Here is an 8,854-nt window from a genome sequence, read left to right on the forward strand (position 1 = left end):
CTCATTTTGCCTGATGGTAAATAATTTTAAACATTTTAATGTCAATAAAAAAGGAATCTATTATGAAGTAGAATGCAAACACTGAATGCATTTTTAAGACAAAATACACATTTCTTGCTTGCAATGATCCCTTCAGACTGCTTTCATTTTCTCCTTCGTGTGTTTTCAGTCTTCTCAGCTGTTAGGAATACTTTGGTGGAAAAAATTTGAGAAATGCCTCTTAAAAAATAACCACTGGGATCAGGGATGTTCTTGAGATTTTTACAGTGTCCAGACACTTTGCCAGAAGAGGAAACCAGGCAACTATTCAGAATGGAACGGTTTGGGATTCTGAGGACAAGGCTAACACCTGGTGGGGTTGGCAGAACTGATGTAAGCCTATGCATGAGGGACTGAGGTTTGGGGGCCGCTCACGCAAACCCTAACAGCAGCTGTGTTCCCAGGGAACATCTCACGTGCAGAGTATGGGATCCTGCCCTGGCTTGAGGTCTGGACTAGCATCCCTTGGTAGGAGTAGGAATCTAGTGTTCTTGGAGAGGCAGATTCATTTCTGGGGTCAGGGGAAGTTCATCTTAAAACCAGCTCTAGTGAGCCAGCTTTTAGTGTTAGAATTGGTGGAAGAGAGAGATAAAACCCACAGGTTTCGAGTTCACAGGTATAATAAAACACAAGAGCTCAAGAAAGGGCCATAAAAATAAAAAGACATTTTAACACCAGAAAAGCGAGAAGGACAAAATAGAAATGACAACCCTTCCCCAGGTGCCAGTGAAAAAGTTCATTCACTGGCACCTGGCCTTATTTTTTTTCCTTTCATTACCGGCCAGAAAAAAACTTCCTCACAGACTACATCATCCGAGGGACCAGGAACCACTGAAGAACAGGCTGGGTGCTCCTCTCATGCATTCTAGGATGATATGAAAATTACCCCAGGATGACTCCATTCAAACATGGGCTGAAAGAACGGTTTCTGGCCATCAGCACGAAACCTGCAGCCTGACCACAAGAGGTCCAAAGACACTCCCATGTCTGTCTCTCCTGTTTGGGGCCCTCTAGAAATTTTAATCAATAAGTCTTGATTATCATAGTGGTTTTTAAAGCACAGAAAATGAGGCAGGTGGAGTGAAGTGGGAAAATTAAATTGGCAATATAGCTTCTTCGACTGAAGTGGTTGAAAAAATTAAATAATTACAATGCCAAAGGCAAAGAAAAAAAAAAAAGACAATCAGCCTGCACCTGGAGCATTAGGTTCTGAAAATCCAATTTGCACATAAAGAGTCGAAGGGTCTTTGCTGAGGGGGCAGGGGCTGAGGACTCGCTAGCAAGCAGAGGACCGTTGCCCTGGAGACAGTCTTAGCTTGGAAATGGCAAATAGGAAAATTACAAGGGCTTAAGGGAGAAAGAGAGAAAAAAAGGCACTACTTAGAATGGTTGAAATCTTAGAAACCAGACGAGACTACATGAAAGCAATGTACTTAAAAGGACAAATACAGATTTTACTGCTTTAATAAATGAAGATAGGAATGAGGAGGCTATTTTAGTTATTATTTGCTGGTTAAAATGGGTGATCAGGCACTTAAGGGCTTTAACGGAAGACAGAAGGGAAATTTGCTAGGAGCAGAAACCGAAACACACTTGCCTGTTTCCTCGCCTCTACCCAAGAGGGTACTATTGAAATGCACCTTCAGACAGCCACTGATAGAGAAATAAGGGTAAATATTATTTCACAGAGCATCCTCCTTAGTGCCTCTGACAATAACCTGAGGTGGCAGATGCAAGATGGGGGAAGTCTGGAGCTATTAGTGCAAAATGCACCGATATTAATTGGCCAGTTCCAAGGCAAGGCAATGATTGAGGGGGAATGGCTTGGGAAACTATGGCTAAGAGGTTTCAGGGTAAAGACTTTGCAAGAGTTCATCTGGACACCACCCCCTGCAAGGTGGTTAAGGGTTTTGGTACTGAATTTGGATCCCCAAAAAGCCAGAGCTAGAGAAGGGACTCCTGCCTGGGTGACATGGAGCATAAAGAGCCAGCAAGATAGGGTCAAAAGACTCATAGATAAGAGAAAACCAAGGAGGGCCGGGTGTGGTGTCTCACGCCTGTAATCCCAGCACTTCGGGAGGCTGAGGCGGGCAGATTACTTGAGATCAAGACTTTGAGACAGCCTGGCTAACATTTTGAAACCCTGTCTCTATGAAAATTTCAAAAATTAGCCGGGTGTGGTGGTGCATGCCTGTAATCCCAGCTAATTGGGAAGCTGAAGCAGGAGAATTGCTTCAACCTGGGAGGCAGAGGCTGCAGTGAGCCAAGATCACGCCACTGCACTCCAGCCTGGGCGACTCTGTCTCAAAAAAAAAAAAAATAAAGAGAAAACCAAGGAGAACCAAGCCCAAGAGGATGAACACAAAGAACAAACGTGGAGCTAAAAACAGTAGCCAACAACAAAGGAAAAATAAATGGGATCATTGGATAACACATAGAGACAGGCCCTGGACAACTGCTGACTATGGACCAACACAGGGGTTCCCAGTCAGCAGTGCAGGCCTCTGACCTGCAGCATTGGCATCACCTGAGGATTTGGTCATTTGCAAATACTCCATCTTCCCGAATCAGCAACTCTGGGGATGGAGCAATTTGTGTCTCAACAAGCCCTCAAAGTGATCCCCATGCACACTACAGTTTGAGAACCACCCCAAAAAAGCATCCCTGACGTGCTTCTCATGGCCACTGAGTAGAAGCTTGCTGGGGAGCAGGGCTCCCTTGAAACCACTGAGTCAGCCTAGACAGGTAGACAAATGGCAAGACTCACTCAAGGGGAGACACAAGAAACCAAGTCTGGGTTTCACGGAGACGTTGGACTGATGGTGGGAGAGATTTTAAGCAAGATTGCCCAGCCCATAGAAGAGAGGTAGACAGGACTGGTTTAAGTAATAAGGCTCTGGGAAGAATCAGAATTCACTGATAATCTCTTCCCTATAGGAAAGCTAGTTCTGGAAAACTACAAGTTTGTAAATGGAAGAATTAGCAAACTCGAGAACAGAAAACAAACAAATGTCACCTTATGATCTTAATATCGAGCATGTCTACAGATCAGAAGGCCCCCAGAAAATGGAAAAGGAACATTTTCAGCTTGGAGAGATCAGATAGTAAAGCAACAAGAAGCTTCAGACATCGGGAACCAAAAACATGCAGACATAGCTGGATGGGGTCAGGGCACTAATGGAGAAGATTGCAAATGACCGTAATTTGCAGAACTGTGAAGCCATAAATTGCTCTGGGAGAGCTGCCTGCTATGAGTACAGCACTCTCCGCTCTCAAGATGAAGCAGCTGAAAGCTGTGGAATTGGTTAAAATGACTCCTGGAAAAAGAAAGAAAATTGTATATGAAGGCTAAGAGGTGGGGCCCAAAGCCATGAATGTAGGCGCCTGGACCATGATCAGAGGTGAGACTATCTTTGTGTTTCTGCAGTTCAGGGATGGAGTTTTACAGCTGAAAATTCAAGGGCATTAAAAACCAGCAAACAAACAAACCGCCAATGCTTGCCACCATTAAATTGTTAAAACTGTTATACAGAGACAGTGGAAGGACCTCAGCCTATTAGGTCAGGGACTATATACAAGATATATAGTCTTGTATATATACAAAAGGGAACAAAAATTGTTGCTCTGCAAATGTTCTCAGCTATGGAAATGACCAAAGGCAAACTAGGGACATAACAGGGGCTTAAGAGTAAAGAGACCCAGTACCCTCTCCAAGTTCTAACCCCACAAACTGTTGACACAGCAATAGGAAAAAAAGCGAATATGCATAGCCAAAATGAGGAAGGATAGAGGCAGGAAATCCAAAAATGAGAACAAGGCAAGTAGGAAAGGCAGAGATAAATGACTGCCAGAGACCATGTCCACTTAAAGCTGTCCTCGGCCCTCTCTTCATTTTTCATTTTTGGTAAGTTTTTAACAGCTTTATTGAGCTATGACTGATGTACAATAAACCACAGATATTTAAAGTGTGTAATTTCCTGAATTCTGATGTATGTGTGTACCCCTGAAATCATCACCATAATCAAGATAATAAACATAGTCATTACCCACCCCGCAAATTTCTTCATGCTCCTTTGTAATCCATCTCTCCTCCTTTTTCACAACCTGCTATTTGCTACCCCCTTGCCAGGTAATCATAGATCTAATTTCTATCACTATAGGTTAGTTTGTCTTTTCTAGAATTTTATATAAATGGAACCACGCAGTATGTATTGTTTTGATTGGCCTCTTTGACTCAACATGATTTTGAGATCCATCATGTTGCTGTGTGTATAGATAGTTGATTATTTGTTACTGCTGCATAGTATTCCTTATATGGAATCAACTATGTAGCCATCAACTACTTATTTATTTATTTCTCTAGTGACTTATAGAAAGACATTTGGGTTGCTTCCGTTTTGGATTGTTATAAATAAAGCTATTATGAACATTTGTGTGCAAAGCTTTGTGTGGACATATTTCTCTTAGGCAAATACTGATGACATACTTTTTATTTTAGTTTTAATTGACATTTAATAACTTTACATATTTATGGCATATAGAGTGATGTTTCAATGCATATCATGTATAGTCATCTGATGAAGGTAATTAGCATATGCATCATCTGAAACATTTATCATTTCTTAATTTTGGGAACATTCAATATCCTCCTCTTAGCTCTTTAATACTACATAATAGGCCAGGCGCAGTGGCCCATGCCTGTAATCCCAGCACTTTGGGAGGCCGATGCAAGAGAATGGCTTGAGACCAGGAGTTTGAGACTAGCCTGAGCAATATAGTGAGACCTCTGTTTTTACAAAAAAAAAAAAAATTAATTAGCCAGGTATGATGGCATGCACCTGTAGTCCTAACTATTCAGAAAGCTGAGGTGGGAGGATTGTTTGAGCCCAGGAGTTTGAGGCTGCAGTGAGCTATGATCGCACCATGCATTCCAGCCTGGGTGAAAAAGTGAGACTCTATCTCTAAAAAAAAAAAAAAGGGAAGGGAGGGAGGGAGGGAGGATAAAAACCAACATATTATTGTTAACTATAGTCACCTACAGTGGAATTCAACACTGGAATTTACTCTTTCGGTCTAGCTATAAATTTGTATATTCTTTAACAAATTTCTTCCTATTCCCTCCTTCCACCTGCCCTTCCCAGCCTCTAATATCCTCTGTCCTACTTTTCACTTCTGTGAGATCAACTGTTTTTTAGCTTCCACATATGAGTGAGAACATGTGGTGTTTGACTTTGTGTCTGCTTACTTCACTTAACATAACGTCCTCCAGTTGCATCCATGTTGCCGTGAGTGACAGGATTTCATTCTCTTTATGGCTGAATAATATTCCATTGTGCATATATGCCATGGTTTCTTTTCTTCCTTTTCTTTTTTAACTCCTGGCAAGCTGTGAAACTGCATTTTGTTTATCCATTCATCTATTGCTACACAACTAGGGATGATGATGTATTATGATTTGGGTTTGATTTGTTAAACTTTTGTTAAGATTGTGTCTGTTCATGAAATATATTGGAATATAGTTTTCTTTCTTATAATGCCTTTGTCCAATGCTAGTATCAAGGTAATGCTGACCTAACAAGACGAGGTGGGAAATGTTTCTTCCTCTTCCATTTTTCGGAAAAATTTGTATAGCACTGGTGTTATTACTCCCTTAAGTTTTGGTGGGATTTATCGGTGAAGTTATCTTGCCCTGGAGGGATTTGTTTTGTTGGCTAGTTAATGTTATGGGGGAAGAGGGTTTTTAGTCTATAAATCCAATGACTTTAATACATATAGGACAATTCAGGTAAGTGATTTCTTCTTGAGTGAGATGGTGGTTTGTATCATTGTCAAATTTATTGTCATGCATTTTTTCATAAATAGTATTATCTTTTTAATGCCTATAGGTACTGTGGTGATATCCCCATTTTATCGCCTATAATATTTATTCCTGATATTAGTAGTTTGTGCCTTCTCTCTTTTCTTCCTGATTAGTATACTACATATTATCAACTTTATTGATATTCCCAAAGAACCAGCTTTTAGCCATCTAAAAAGAATGAGCTCTTGAAATGCCTGCAGTGGCTTCCTCCTGTAATCCCAGCTACTTGGGAGGCTGAGGTGGGAGGATCACTTGGGCCCAGCAGTTCAAGGCTGCAGTGATCTATGATCAAGCTATTGTACTCCAGCCTGGGCAACAGCAATACCCTAAAAAAATAAAAAATAATAAAAATAAATAAAAAAAAAAAGTTCCAGGACCTTGGACAATTAGTTAATGTCTTATCATGAGATCATTCCAATCTAATGTCTAAAAAGACACAACTATTGGTGCAACTAAAGTATCTCAGGTTGCTAAGGAATTATGCTTGAACATAAATTCACCCTCCATCTGGATATAGGAGTCCCCAGCAGGATCGGCAGGCTGGGCTTCCTGATAACTATAAAATCCAATTTTTCACTGACAATCAAAAACCTGCTGATGTTCTTAGACCAATGCTTGAGTCAACTGTGTCCTTATATAATTTTCTAGGCAAGTTTGTGGCTTCCTAAATGCTGCCCTCTCTGTTGAAAACCAAAGATTAGCATGACTAAAAGAGAAGGAAGGGAGAAGATACCAATTGCCAATATCAGAAATAAAAGGAGAGAGATCTGACAATATTAAAAAGGATACTAAGGCAATGTTACAAACAACTCTATGTCCCCAAATTCAAAAGCTTTGATAAAGTGAACCAATTCCTTAAAAGATGCAAACTACAGAAGGAATAGATAAGAATAGTTTTCTGATAGCCCTATATTTATTAAAGAAATTAAATTTGTAGTTAAAAACTTCCTCAAAAAACTCATGGCAAGATGTTTTTACTGTGAATTCTACTAAATATTTAAGGAAAAAACATCACTAACTCTACACATTCTCTTCCACAAAATAGAAAAAGACAGACCACTTCCTGACTTATTTTATGAGGTCAGCACTACCCTAAATACAAAAATCAGACAACAGAAAACTACAGACTAATATAACTCATAGACACAAAAATCCTTAACCAAATATTAGCACACTTAATTCACCAATACATAAAAAGGACAATACATATGACAAAGTGGGGTTCATATTAGGAATATGTCTATATCAACATTCAAAAATCAATCAATGTAATTCACCATATTAATAGACTAAAGTGAGAAAAACTATATGACCAAATCAGTAGATACAGAAAAAAGCTTCTGATAAAATTTAACATCAATTCATGGTCAAAATTTTTGGCAAACTAGAAATAGAAGAGAACTTTTTTAACCTAATAAATGGTATCTACAAAAAAAAAAAGAAAACCCTATTACTAACATCATAATTAATGGTGAGAGATCGAATGCTTTTCCTCTAAGGTCCAGAAAAAGGCAACAATGTCCTCTTTACCATTCCAATTAAACATTATACTTGAAGTCCTAGTAGTGCAATCAGGTAAGAAAAATAAATAAAAGGTTTGTAGATTAGAATAAATGAAGGTAACTTTCTTTAATCACATGCAATATGATTGCTTATGTAGAAAATCCCAAAGAATCTACAGTAACAAATATCTTGGAAGTAATCAATGAGTTTAGCAAGGTTGCAGGATACCAGGTTAACATACAAAATTGTATTCCTATATGCAAGCGATGACCAACTGGAACCTGAAACAAAGAAACAAAAACAACAACCAAATGCCCTTTCCAATAGCACCTCTTGCACTGCAAAAGAAAGAAAAAAAGACTTAGGTATAAGTCTAACAACATATGTCCAAGATCTGTACTTGGAAATCTAAAAAAACATTGATGAAAGCAATAAAAGATCTAAATAAATGGAAAGATATATCATGCTTGTGGGCTGGAAGACTCATATTTTGTTAAGATGTCAGTTCTACCAAATATGATCTATAGATTTAATGCAATACCAATCAAAATCCCAGACAACTTTTTTTTTTTTTTTTTTTTTTGAGACAATCTATCACCCAGGCTGGATGCAGTGGCACGATCTAGGCTTACTGCAACCTCTGCCTCCTGAGTACAAGCAATTTTCCTCCCTCAGCCTCCCGAGTAGCTGGGATTACAGGTGCATACCACCACGCCTAGATAACTTTTTCTATTTTTAGTAGAGACAGGATTTCACCATGTTGGCCAGGCTGACCTCAAGTGATCTGCCCACCTCATTCTCCCAAAGTGCTGGGATTACAGGCATGAGCCGCCACACCCAGCCCCCATCAACTTTTTTGTAGACATTTCCAAGCTTATTCTAAAATTCACAAGGAAAGGCAAAGGAATTAGAATTGCCAAATAATTCTGATAAAGAACATTACCTGATTTCAAGATATACTATTACTATAACACTACAGTAATCATGACAGTGATTATTCATCAAGCAGGATGTCGGGGGAATCCCAGGATAGAATGTAAACTATGACAAATAAATCTAACTTTATTTTGTAATAAAGTTATAACCACACTTAAGGGTGTGGAAGAAAAGGAACTGAATTAAGTAACTTTAGAAAATGCATTTTAAGCGGAAGCTTTAAGGTTAAAGGCAAAAGAAATTGTATATCAACACAGTATTCTAGTTGGTAAATTTGCTTCTCATTGGAGTACAGGTGAACAATTCTGAAATTGCTTTACATGTATATGGGAGATGAGCAATTAAGTAAGTGAAGGGTGAGTGGTGGGAGCCAGGTTCTCACTGTTGGGGAGGAAAATGACAGCAAAGCAAGAAAAATAATCTTTGAGTTAGTATACTTACATATATTACCTAGCTCTGTCTGCTGAGAGGAACTAAGCAATGACATCCTGGTAGTAATGAACAAAACCAGTGCTC

The sequence above is a fragment of the Papio anubis genome, chromosome 4 (assembly GCF_008728515.1).
Source record: "Papio anubis isolate 15944 chromosome 4, Panubis1.0, whole genome shotgun sequence".
Lineage (NCBI taxonomy): Eukaryota > Metazoa > Chordata > Mammalia > Primates > Cercopithecidae > Papio > Papio anubis.